Source organism: Crocodylus porosus, unplaced genomic scaffold (assembly GCF_001723895.1).
Source record: "Crocodylus porosus isolate Cpor-Errol unplaced genomic scaffold, CroPor_comp1, whole genome shotgun sequence".
NCBI lineage: Eukaryota > Metazoa > Chordata > Crocodylia > Crocodylidae > Crocodylus > Crocodylus porosus.
In genome coordinates this window covers 18975796-18988802 of record NW_017728928.1, presented here as the reverse complement: position 1 = coordinate 18988802, position 13007 = coordinate 18975796, and the positions used below count along the sequence as shown (strand labels likewise).

At 45.6% G+C, this 13007-nt stretch overlaps 1 protein-coding gene across 3 annotated transcripts in view; it reads left to right on the top strand.

Annotated features, from left to right (window-relative positions):
• Positions 1–6154: 6154 nt before the first annotated feature.
• The window catches only part of LOC109315167 (aquaporin-8-like), a 48778-nt gene continuing 41925 nt past the window's right edge, over positions 6155–13007 (top strand). For 2 of the 3 annotated variants that reach the window (XM_019542744.1, XM_019542742.1), the window contains exons 1-3: positions 6155–6294; positions 7316–7499; positions 10005–10127. The gene's annotated coding sequence lies outside the window, so the exon portion shown is untranslated. Of the gene's footprint in view, positions 6295–7315; positions 7500–8872; positions 9008–10004; positions 10128–13007 lie in introns of those variants that run through there. The other variant, XM_019542743.1, reaches the window with a different exon arrangement.

The following is a 13007-nucleotide window of genomic DNA, read 5'->3' as shown; positions in this document are numbered from 1 at the left end:
ACGCAGAAAACCCCCAGAAGCAACTCTATATTGAAATGAATCCATGGCCCCACCTATACTCCTGTTCTCAGAATCAGTGGATTTTCTTTTCTGAGGTCTGCTGCTGGCTGAGTACTCAAGCTTTTACCATAAGCAAACATCAAACAGTGGAACAGCTTCAAGCTATCCTGGCACTTCACTTACATTTTTTATATTGAGACTAACAGTGTGGGCCTAATGCTCTTACTCACATGAGCTGACTGTCAATGGAACAACAACAGTGAGTGAGAGTTGCATTGTCAGATGCAACCACCTGACACACAGCCAGAAGGGATCTATTTTAGGTTATTTTCCTGAGGCTTTGGTTTAAGACAGTGGCGCTCAATCTTTTTGTCTATGGGGCTGGGTGGGCATTGCCCAGTTTCTCTCCTGGCCGGATCTGGGGCAGGTACAGCAGGTCTTCCTTTGGCCATGTGGGGGTGGTAGCTTGGCCCTGATCCAGCTGTACAGGGAAAGGGGGCTTGGCCTGGCCCCTATCTGGCCCCGTGGAGAGCGGGGTAAATGACGAGTCTGGATCCAGGACCTTGAGGGAAGGGGGTGAGGCCCAGCCCTTGGGGGGAAAGGGGCATGGTCCAGCCAAATAAAACATTCAGGTGGAGGACTGTGGTCCAGCTCTGACCCACCATGCAGTGCTTGGGATTTTGGGAGCGGGGAGGGTGGCAGTATTAACTGCTACTGTTCCCCTGCTGCCAAATTTCCAGACCTGTGGTGGGCTGGATTCCAAGGCTCTGGAGGGCACATTTGGCCCACATGCTGAAGGTTGAGTACCCCTGATTTACTGGATCACAGCACTTCTCTACATAGTTGTGAACAATGGGTGCATTCAACAACCACACCCAGTATCCCCTGCTGCTGTGTAGTTTCCCACTCATGGCACACAAAATGGTTTTATTTTGAAATTTCCATTACTTTCCAGAACACCCTTGTGCATCTATCACAGAAAGGGCTTTATTCCTGTCCAGGGCCTCTTGGTGCTCTTGTAATACACCTTGTTATTAGAAGGGCTACACAAATATTACAGACTCAGTGGAAGCCATAAATCCAACATGGGGACCAGTTAGTTTCACCAAGCCCCTATCCACTGGAACTAGAGGTGCACTGATACATCGGTCACATAGCAGATTGGCATTAATAAAAAGGAAATTAACATTGTCAGCAATTGGCTTTATTTTTGGCCGGTGTATCCAATAAATGATAATGTCACTGATAAGTGCTGCATGCATATGCACAGCTGCTATGCATGCAACCAGGAATGGGGTCATGGGCAGCTCGTCTAGGAGGTGTGGGAGGGTGGGGAGGGCAGGCGACTTCCCACTTCTTTGCACACTCTCAGGGAGGCATGGGAGGCATGTGCCCCCTTGGATTTGTGCATGGGGTGAGGGTGGGCTACCCATTGCAGGCTCAGGGCCAGGGTCTGTGCCAGCCTCTTCCCAGTAGGGGGTGGGGGGCGCTGCTCTTGGGGCAGGTGGAGTTGGAGCAGGCAGCGGTGGTGCTGGGAGGGGTGGCTACGGGATGGCTTCAGGGAATTCTGGGGTGTCTATAGCCCACCCTGTAGTCACCCCTTCCAGCGCTGCCACTGCTTGCCCCACCCCTGCCCACCCTAATCGCAGCCCCAGCCCAGACCCCTCAGTGGGAATAGGCTTGCAGAGCCTCTGGCCCTGAGCCTGCAGTGGGCAGCCTGAACTTGCCCAACACAAAAATTTGGGGGGCACATGCTCCCCATGCCTCCCTCGTGGGTGCACGCAGTGGTGCGGAGTTGCCCGCCCTCCCCACCCCCTATGCCCACTGGATGAGACACCCACAGCTCTGTTCCATTCCCAGGGTTGTATTAACTACCCTGACTGAGTATCACTTGTCCCCGATCCTACCCCTGCCCCACTCCCTCCCTCACCATGATGACCTTGATCTGCACCCCCCACAACCTTTTCTTTCACCTTCCCACCCACAGACTTACTGGCCTGACACTACTCTCCAAGCCACTGGGCTGCATTCCTGTTGTAGCTGGGCACTAAGGTGCCTGCTACTGACAACAATAACATGGGCTCAGCTGCCACTCACCAGGGCAGCACAAGGTGTGGGTTGCCGAGACAACCAGTTGGGTCAGCTGACCAGAAGGGGGCAGGGCCTGGCCTATATAAACAGCCTAGGCTGAGACCAGAGCCAGTTCCCCTCTGGCAGCCAAGGAAGGTAGAACTGTGTTGGAGCAAGCAGAGCAGGGAAGTTGGATGGCCTGAGTAGTTGAGGTGTGAGGATACTGGGTGGGGGAAACCCTAGTAGGGATATGAATGAAGGTTAGCCAGTTTGGCTTGTAATTTCTGTTGTAGCCCAGGAGTGGGAGTTTGCTGTTTTGTTTGTTGTTACACTGGAGGACTGGGTGAGGCTGTAGGGGTTGGAGGAGGCCTCATAGGAGCTCCCCAGTAGCGTGGGGGTTCCTGGCACCAGAGAAGGTGCTGTTTTGGGGTGTCCTGACCCTGGCCCCAGTGTGGGCAACATTGGGAGGAGCCCAGTGTGGGTGCAGGCAAGAAGCCCCAGTGGGGTGCAAGACCCGGAAAGGGGGTCTGGAGGCCAGGCATGGCTACAGCCACCTGAGCCTTGACTTGCAGGGAAACACGCGGCAAGGCCCCGGTGGGGGCTATGAGGGCTGCGGGGAGACAGGCCCCGGTGGGGGCTATGAGGGCTGCGGGGAGACAATGGAGATGAGTCCGGGGACCCATGAGGGCATGGGTGACGGTGGGACTCGCGTGCAGCCCAGAGCTGGGAGTGCACCAAGTGACTAGACCGAGCCAAGATACATCAAGGCACCGTGCCAAGGAGGGTAAGAAGGCAGCCTCCCTTTAACAATATTTACCAGCAGAGACATGGCAAGTGAGATAAAGAGGGTGCATTTAGACCTGATTTGGCACGGTAGGTAGGGGGCACTAGGGGAGTTCACAGCACCCCTAGGTGCTGTCCTGCCACACCTGTAAATCGGCTATTGGATCAGTATTGGCCGATTATTGTTGGTTAATAATCAGCCATCAGTATTGGCTGAGAAAATCTTCATCAGTGCACTACTACTAGCAGAACTACACCAAAACCACAACCAAAACGTTATCTTGTACAGGGTACAGAGCAACTCTTGGAAAGAAAGAAATTTCTGTCCTTGGTAACTTGTACTCCATTTAGTGCTGCAAAGCTGAGCAATCCATTTCCAATCCCTTTAGTCACAAGACTGGCAGTGATGGACACAATGTAACCCACTGCACCTATAATAATGTCTCGGGTAGATGGCACAGGCATTGGTCTGCCCTACAGAATACCAGGCATCTGAGACACTGCATATAAAGGAAAACACAGAACCCTGCCCCAAAAGAGATAGGAGTCCAGGTGAACTGGACCTCAGAAAAGGGCAGGGGAGGGAGACACTTTGTCATGTAGCAAACAGATAACCCCACCCCTGCACTGGGTATGTGTATGATTTTTTAGCACCATTACTTATTTTTGAAGATATGGTGGGGGAAGATAAATACCTAACTCATTTCTCATCACACTGCAGGGAGGAGCAGGGTTCCTTTTAGATTAGTGGCTAAAAGTCCTGCTGTGCAGAGCCACTTTTGTGCAGATATTCTCCAAGACAGGTCCGGCACATGCCAGCTGAGTGACGCCAGCTGACATATGACACCAAAGCAAAGATATTCTAGGGACAGAAGAAAGAAGTGGATTGGGGAGAGTCAGTTCATGCTTTATTTCTCTTTCACACGAAAGAATACTAATATGATTTGCCCTCTCCTGCAGATAATTCAACCCCTCCCCACCAAAAAACCCAAAACAACAACCCCAAAATAAAGATACCTTTTTGCATTGCACTGCTTATTGGGAACATGCCTACTGAATACTGAAGATATCCATTAAAACCTCACAAGCCCCACCCAACCCTCTTATACACAGTTTCTTAGGACTTTAGGCTAGGCCCAGCACCACACTCACTTTTATCCCAAATCCCAAATACCACTCTGCTCTTCAATCACTTTTCATTTAGACGGTGTAATTACATATCATATTACATATCATACAGCTGACAGATTCTTTTGCCTAATATACTATACATCTGGTGTCATGTCAGTGTCTCCTGCATCTCTGCCTGAACATCTATACAGGATGGGCAGAGGAAAGGGCAAAATAGTGCAGAGTTGAATTCAGAGGCATTTCCAGGCTCCATTTCAGAAAAGAACGCAGTTAATGGAGCATGTCTTGAATTTGGAGAGAGTTCATATAGTTCTGTTCATATAGCAGTGGCCTGAATTATTCCTTGCCCAGTGGTAGATGTAGCAGGGGTGCAGTGGTACAGTTGCACCCCCTCTGACCAAAATTTAAAACCAACTGCCTGGGAAGGGCAGTGGAATTTCTATCCATACAGCAGCGAGGGAGTCAACAGACTCTGTGGCTCATTATAATCTACCTGATTCCTTCTAAATTCTCCATTCCACTGGTGTTAATGACCCTCTCTCCTTCATTAATGACAATGGTCTTTAATGTGCCATGAATCAAGCTATTCTTTCTTTTGCAATTCTGTTGTTTGTTAGTGGCTCCTGGTAATGTAGCTCCTATTTCATATCCATGAAGATTGCTTTGAACTCTGGCTAGAAATACTAACTCAGGTGTAGAGTTTTAACTTTCACTGAAGCACTGGATGCCCTGCCTAAATGCTGAAGAAGGCTAGATTTTTATGATTCTAAAAGAGATGTACATTTAATTCTAATGACTTCAGGACTAATGAACCATTTTTTGATAATTATTGTGTAGGGTTTTTTTGTTTATATACATAATATATGATATAGCAAATTAATGCACATTCCAATAAAGTTATATTTGTTTTTGCTTGGATCTTAAACTGAATAACACAGCCTCAGTCCCCTAGCATATTAGTAAAGTATTTATTTGTAACTGCAGACATAGGCTGTGGGACGGGGTGGGCCCTCCGGGCCATGGCCAGACCAACTTTTAGCATGTTAATTTAGCTAGCTATGCAGTTAAAATAATTGCTATACAGTTTTAACTGGAATAATAATTGCGTGTTTGTGGGTAATATAAATTAATGTGCTACAAGTTGGTTGGACCATGGCCCGGGCAGCCCACTCTGTTCTGCAGCCTATGACTGGAGAAAAATACGTACTGCGGCATAAGTGATGATGCCCCATACTATCTGCAACCCCTTTTCAAAATCCTAGAACTGTTCATGCCTTTGCTCTGCCCTGAGCTACAGTACTGTGAGCCATTGCTATGGGACTTTGTACTGCAATATCTTTTGAAAGGGGAGGAAGAGAAGATCAAATTTATGAACATACAGGGCTCAGTCCAGAGGAAGCCAAGGTATTTGCTCAATATGGTGAAGAGGGATAACATGGACCTGGTGATCCTATCCTTCCAGATCAGGGATTCCATTCCATCCCAGTGCTGTAATGCAATGCATATTCCTTTAAGCAGGGCAAAATCAGACAATGACTCTCAGGTCATGTGGCAATGCAGCTCTGCGCAAAAATTCATGCATTTTTCAGATGGCATTCTCTACCTATGCCTGAGAAACCAGTTTTAAAGTCAGCACTTGTGAGGCTGGAATTGCTTCCAGGTTCCCTTTCCTTTCTCCCCTCAGTTACGATATTGCAATTAGGCCATCTGTGAGAGGAAGGCAGGATCAGCTCTCTCCAAATACCTGCAGCTGCTTCTGGGATGTAGCTGTGTCCTGAAAGCAGAGAATATGACCGCTGAGTCTAGTCAGGGCATAGTAAAGCCAGCAAGACTTTCCTAAATCTTATTTGTTTGTGTCACTTTGACTTTGATGCCACTAAGACAAGGAAAAGAGGTGGGGGGGAGGTTTTTTCCTGTACAACTGGGTGTTATGGATTATGTGAGGGCTGTTTAAATGAATATCTTTAATAAGCTAATGATTATTGCCTCTGGGAGATAAAGACCTAAGGCAAAATATGACACTGGAAGAACTGGGTCTTGCTTTCCTACTCTACAAGCCTATTCTGCTGAGTCAGTATCTCTTTGCACTATTCATTTACTATGCTCATGTCCTTCGGCTTCACCCAGCCATGCCTTCAGTCCTATTTGCTATATCTCCCTTTCCTGGAACACCCACCACACTGGGCCCATTCTCCCACTCCCCTCTGAGGTACCCACCTCTCTGTCCCCTCTCCCAGCTGTCATACCCACCTCTGTGCAATGCATCTGAATCCACTCCCTTCTGTTCTGCACACTCAGCTGAGCATGTAGGTAAGGAACTGCACCTGTTTGTGGAGGGGGGTGTAACTGGCTGTCTAAACTCAGTTGAAGGGGCTGCGTGGGCATGTGGTATGCAAGGAATACAGAGAGGCATCAGGAGGAATTCTAAAACATTCTGCATGGCTCTGTGTATGTGCTGCATCTTCTCAGATGATTTCTGATTTGCTTCCTCTTTCCCTTTCTTCTTCTATCACTAAGAGAACTGGTGCCAGCAAGGCAGCCTGCAGTCCTCCCAGCTGCTCTCCTATGCCTGGTGTGGGCAGATAAGGAGGCTGCACACTTCATAGCCACAATTATGCTAGCAGACACATTTGATGCTAAATATAGTGCTCACAAAAGAGGAGCGAGGGCTGAGATCAGGCTGTGAGATTATGGACATGGCAAGTAAAGCGTGTGACAGCAGAGGCAGAAATCTAGGATCTCCTCCACTGTACGCACACAGCTCTGCCCTGAATTAACCCCTTCCTTTCTGTCCAATAAATTAGATGTGTTATGCGCATGAGGGTCATATATTCCAACCAATCTGCTTACCTCTGCACCTGTTCAGAAGTTGTAGGGTTTTTAAGTTGCAGAACAAAGCACTGTTATACTTGAGAGAGGTGCCAGAGCCCCACTGAAAACCATCTGTTGAGAAATAATTTAGTCCTTGTATTGCTGGCAGTATTCCTGTATGCTTTAAGCCTCAAGCCCCTTTGTACTCAGCACTCCCTACATGGCTCCTGCCTTGAAAAACCTTTATTCTGATGAGAGCAGAATCCAGGGCCCTAGAAACAGTACAGAAATTCAGTGCATTGGTCTAACCTGTATTGATCAGAACTGAGTGTAACTCGCACCAAGTCTATCTTAAACTGCTTGCACCAATTTTAAACTAGTCTAGGTGCAAACTTCTATATGGTTATGGGTTTAAATTGATCTGTGTTCACTTAGATCATTCTAAGTGTAATGTCTGTATGTGCCCTTAATGCTGCCCCTTGTAACAACCATCTGTATTTCCTTCTCGCTAACTCCCCAGGTCAGAGACCAATGTAGGGAAAAAAGAATATCTGCCACTGAGGGTTCATCTGTTTATTTTCTACTGGAGAGCCCAGGGAAGACATTTTCAATCCCAGGGCAGTCTTGGCATCCCAGACAGAGCACAGGAATATGCAGCAGGAGCAGCCTGGGTGAAAAAGCAGACTATGTCCCTAGGAATAAATGTAAGTTCTTTGGGGCAAGGCCAGTCTTTAGTTACATGTATGTTCACCAGCTAGCACACTGGGGCTTCCATCCTGCATCTCTTGTTCTAGGCAAGATTCAGGCAGATAATAAAAAATAAGGACAATGAGGAAAGCAGATGCTTGGGCAAGAAAGTATTGTGCAGCAGCTGTCAGTTCCCTCCAAGGGAATTCCAAGGGTGAGACATGCTCTGTACAGCCCAAAATGGTGCTGAGTGCAGGGACACTGCCGAAAATGTCTGCAGCTTAACTGGATCTGGACTTGCTTCATATGATTTCTTGCTACTTGTAAAAAGATAAATGGCAACAGAGTAACAACTTTCTTACAAGTTGTCAGCAGGTTTCTGAATGCAGCTAGAAGGTCGCTGGAAGACACATGATAAACCAAAGAGACTATACTCCTCCTTTGATCAGAATGCTCTGCTGAGCTCAAAATCAGCTGGCATGTGTTACCAGCTCTGGAAATGGGATATCCACAGTATGTATGAGAAGCTAGATGTAGGGGCAAAGAAATATTTACCTTAAGTTTGATGGATTTTTTTCTATATGACAGCCCATATTATGACTTCCTGGGCAGGAAATGCACCTCCTAGCAGATGAAGTCTTTATATTGCCACCCATCACAGCTCCGGCTTTGCACCTTGCAGTATTTATATCCTCACCACACAGCTGTGGCTTAGAGTAGTGATCTCCCGAGGTCCCTTCCAGCCCTAATGTCTATGAAATCTATGAAATCCACCCTTTGTTCAGATAGGGGATGAATGCACATCAAAACTGTTCTTCTCCCCTTTCCAGAGGAGGTATGTTATCACCAGAAATAGGCCTTGAGGAAGCTGTCTACTGATGTAGCGTCCCAGGAGCTCTAGCCTCAGTCAGATTTCCTGGTAGGAAGCTAATTAGCTGCTGGCACTATGCCACGCTGGAGAATCTTTGGGCAAACCTGAGTCAGTGTCTACTACAGGGTATGGTTTTGGTCTGCTCTATGCTATATATGTTCAGGAAACTAATGAGGATTGCAGAACACTTTACCAGTATTAGTGAAGTCAACCTCAAAGACTCCCTGCCAGTGAGAGCAGCACATACTGTTGTTAAGAGCAGGCATTCAAAACTTGTAAGAGTCTTTTATGAAAACAAATATTTTCTAGGGGCACAGTCAATTCCTTTTTTGATTTTTCAATCTTGTGATACAAGAAACACCGCCCCCCCCGCACTAAAAAGCAAACATTTGTAGAGTTTCCCGTTATTATTTTTATCTCTTTTTCTCTCCATTTTAAAATAGAAAAAGGGAAAAAAGAGGAAGGGGAAAGGAACAACAGCAACAAAAATGGCAAGAAAGAATAGATTGTTTGCTTTTTGTTTTTTTCTATTGAATAGATCTGAAAATGTCAAACTTTTCCACACTGTATTCTTGCCATTCTCCAATCAGCTCCAACTGTTTCAGTTTTCCAGAAGAGGAAACTGAAACCCACATAAGACCCAATCCTCAACAGGTATGAACCTGCACAGCTCCACTGGCTTTCACAGAACTATCCTGATCCCCCTCTCCTGGGAGTGTAGAAGATTCTAGTACCCAGATCACTGGTCCTTCTCCTATTCCTGTGTTTTCCTAGAACCTAAGCAAATTTTTTCCATCAGAGTAGAAAATCCTTACTTGGCAAATCCTCTCCCCACAACCTTTTGCACCCACATTTTTACTATCGGGGCAGAGTGATAGGGTGATTCAGAAATTATTTGTCTAAGATACAGAGAGGTTCATAACTTGGCTGGGCCTCTTGTTCAGAGCCCTAGTTGATCAATATGGCCAAAAGTGTCATAATGTTAACAGTTGCCTGGGGACATCTGGCAAAGGAGATAGTGGGTTTTCTCTCCTGTTCCTAGCATATCATTTTCTGCATCACAACTAGCATTTACCAGCTTTTTTGTTGCCAGCACCAGGCCAATAACTGAACATATCTCAAAGACTGAACAGCTTTTTTGCACCATGCAGTTACATTTCATGAGTGAGGTGATGTGGCAGAAGGAATGTCTGGGGGAGGGGAGAAAGCTGGGAAGAAGAGCATGTGTTGGTCTGAAGTGTATTGAAGCCAATGAAAGACTCCTGTTGACTTCAGAGGGCTTTGTCTCAGGTCCTGTGATCACTACACCTGCCCACTATATATTTGGAGAATGTGGACATTCAGAGAAAGGCTGGGGAGTAACACAATAAATCTGGCATAGTGGCCTGACCCCAAGTTATACATACTGTTGACCTTCAGGTTTAGCAACACGGCATCACAAGTGACCATGATTTTGCTGAGTCTGCTCCACCCAACAAATGTGGGTCTTTGAGACAGCTCCAGAGAGGGCATCATACCCCTCTGACTCTGCACAATGGAAGGAGGGCAGGCTGAACGGCACCACATCTGGTTTTGGTTGGATGAGTAGCTTTAATCTAGAGTGCAAGGGAGTGGGAGGTAGGTTTCAATGTCATTCTCTTTTTCCCTACAGTGAAGCATAAAAAGTTGGTGGAGACGCTCTTCAGTCACTGCTTTGCTGACAGCCACAGCTGGGGAAGGAGTTCAATGCCTGATCTCTTTCCATACCTTTACTTCTGTGCTGTGCCACTTGGAGGTAGGTGACTGTTGCTCCTTCTTACAACTTTCCTATATCTGAGGTTACAATCCACTGATGCATATATACTAAAAGCATGCTAAAGGATTTGAGGACCCAGTTCCTGTTAAAAATATTGAAAAATTGGATGTTTACCTCCTTCAGATGCCTTAGAAAAACTTAGCAAAATATCGTAGATCTAATTGGCTGCTAGTAGGCACAAAGAATTCCTACTCTCTTGTCTGTCTCTCTAGCTCACAATGCATTTCTATTGTAACTTTTCTTGAATCCCCCTCCTTCCTTTCCTTGATTTTTACAAATTAAATTCACTGTGAAGATTTAGAAAGAACAATGCTACTGCTGATTTTGGTTCAACAAAATGGATGCTCTGTCTTAGGATACTCTGCTTTTGCAGCAAGGGAAAATTTAGAACAGTGCCTGACATCATCTTAGATTGCAGTATGTGCCTGAATTCTTCTCACTGTTTTTCCCTGGTGTTCCCAGGAATGTACTTCACTTCATGTTTAGCATTCTCTAGCTAAGGGATAATATTTTATGTGTATTCATGACCAATCTGTGATGCATGTCATTGCAGGGGCCTTTGATTTGTTTTATCAGCAGGAACTAGGAGGCTTGACAATTTTGGCCTGCAGTTCTGACTATGTTACTCTTTGATGGATTACTAGGTAGAGTTATTGTTTTACTAGTTTCCACTTGCAAAGCAAGGACAAACTCAGTGCTGCTCAAGCAAATGCTGCTCTGAGAAAGTAATTAGATGATCTTAGTAATGAGAATGAAGCAGAGGGTTCGTTAAGAGCACTGGGAATGCAATGTGGAGCTTTTCATTTAGTTAGTCTGAATCTAGCTCAGATTAGCAGTGACTTAAGACAATGCTATTTGATGGCCTATATCAAATGCACTAGTGATCATGGATTGTTTCCTAAAAGACAGGGGTAGAATCATGGCTTTGCATGTGCCTGCCCTGGGGTGAGTATAAATCCTGAAATTATACCTAGAAATATCACCTTGACCCTGGGTGTTAGACACAGGAGCCACATACCTGCTTGGCCAAAGTGTGGCTTACTGTGCATACTCACTAGCTGTGTGCATGGGTGGATCCAAGAAGGGGGTGCAGATGGTATGGTACATCATCACTTATAACACAACACATGTTTTTCTCCAGTTAAAGAGAAACTAGAAGCTTTAGTAATATGTTAGGAGGCTAGCAGCATATAATTCCACTTTGGATCAAAGCAAAAACCAATAAAACCATTGGTTTCTTTTAGGAAACAATCCATGATCACTAGTTCATTTGACAGACCATCAAAAGCATCACCTTCAGTCATTGCTAATGTGTATTCATTTTCTGGATTTTGTCTAAAGCTTAAAAAAAACACAAGAAACATGGCAAAAATAGTTAAAATAGTCACAAGATACTGTGTCATTAGTCCTGTAGTTATTATAGTTAAATATGCATCTCTTATTCATATTCACAAAACAAAAACCTAGCCTTCCTGAGTGTCTTTCTTGATAGTGCCACGCTTCAGTGTCAGGCATTTCTACACCCAAGTTAATATTACCACATCCTAAATTCAGGTTTTTAGGTAGAGCTAAAAGTAGTCTGCAGGGCTTTGAAACAGGAGAGAGACATTACCAGGATGGCTGACAGACAGCAAAATTTCAGAAGAAAGTATAGTTTGACTTGTGGGTTAAAACCATTAAAAAGGTCTTTAACACTGATGGAATGGAGAGAGATTAGCAGGAATCAGGGAGAGAATAATGATTCTTGAAGTCCATTGACTCTTTCAGCACTGCCTGAATAGAAATGCTGCTGCCCCTCTGAGGCAGTTGGTTTTAATGTTTGCATGAAGCAGGAATCAAAGTGGGGTGCAACTGCACCACTGCAACCCTCCCCCCACCCCCCCAGATCTGCCCCTGGTTGTGTGAACACTTACACATCTATAAGAAATGTCTTATTTTTGAAAACTCCTGCCTGTTGGGAGATGGCATGTGCTATTTGGTAGTGGGTGGAGCGAGGAACCAGGAGTTTTGTGTTCTCATTCTGTCTCATTTCTGAATCTCTAGACAAATTATTTTCATTCTCTGTATCACCAGCTCTGCTATTGGTGCTCTTTAGGTTTGGAACAGGACCTATCACTGTGTATAGGTACAAGGCTTGCTGATCTCTGATCTGGAAGTGGCTCCTACAATCTGGCTGCTTCTCAGAAGAATGTTCCTTCCTCAAAGAAAGATTGAAAACCTTGGAAAATACAGTGCAACTTCCTCCTATCCCCTTGCAGGGGTCCCCTTTCGTTATAAAGTTGCCTGTCATCTTCCAGCACACTGCCTCTATTGCAAGGCTCTTTACTGGGCAACTCACTGCTACTGTTTGCACATCTGAACTGTCTTCATGCCTGTCCTCATTCAAACATCTCTCTGCAGTCCCTATTGTGTTTGTCCCAAATGATGGTGATGTGATAAGAGATAGGAGCCTGGGTCTTTTATCCAGGTTCTCCAGGGAAAGTTAAAAGGTGTGAAGGCAGCAATGGGATCTCTCCACGCAGACATTAAGCTAATGGCTTTTCTGAAGGCTAATAAACAGAGAGAACAAGGGTCCCTTGTGTACAGGCTTTAATCATATTTCCTTGTTTTCTATTACAGGCAACAGAGATAAAGCCTGTTATGTAAAAGGAGTAGGGGCACTGTGGTATGTGTAATCCCCTGCAGGAGAAAGGGAAGGCAACTTTCACAGACTTCCAGCAAACTCAACTCTGTTAACTTAAGGCCATCCTGCATGTCAACAACACAGACAGCACATGGGGTTGACAGTTAGTAGCATCCTACCCCAATCAAAGGTACACGCACACTAGGCATGCCGATCAAATGAGCCTGGATAGTTGG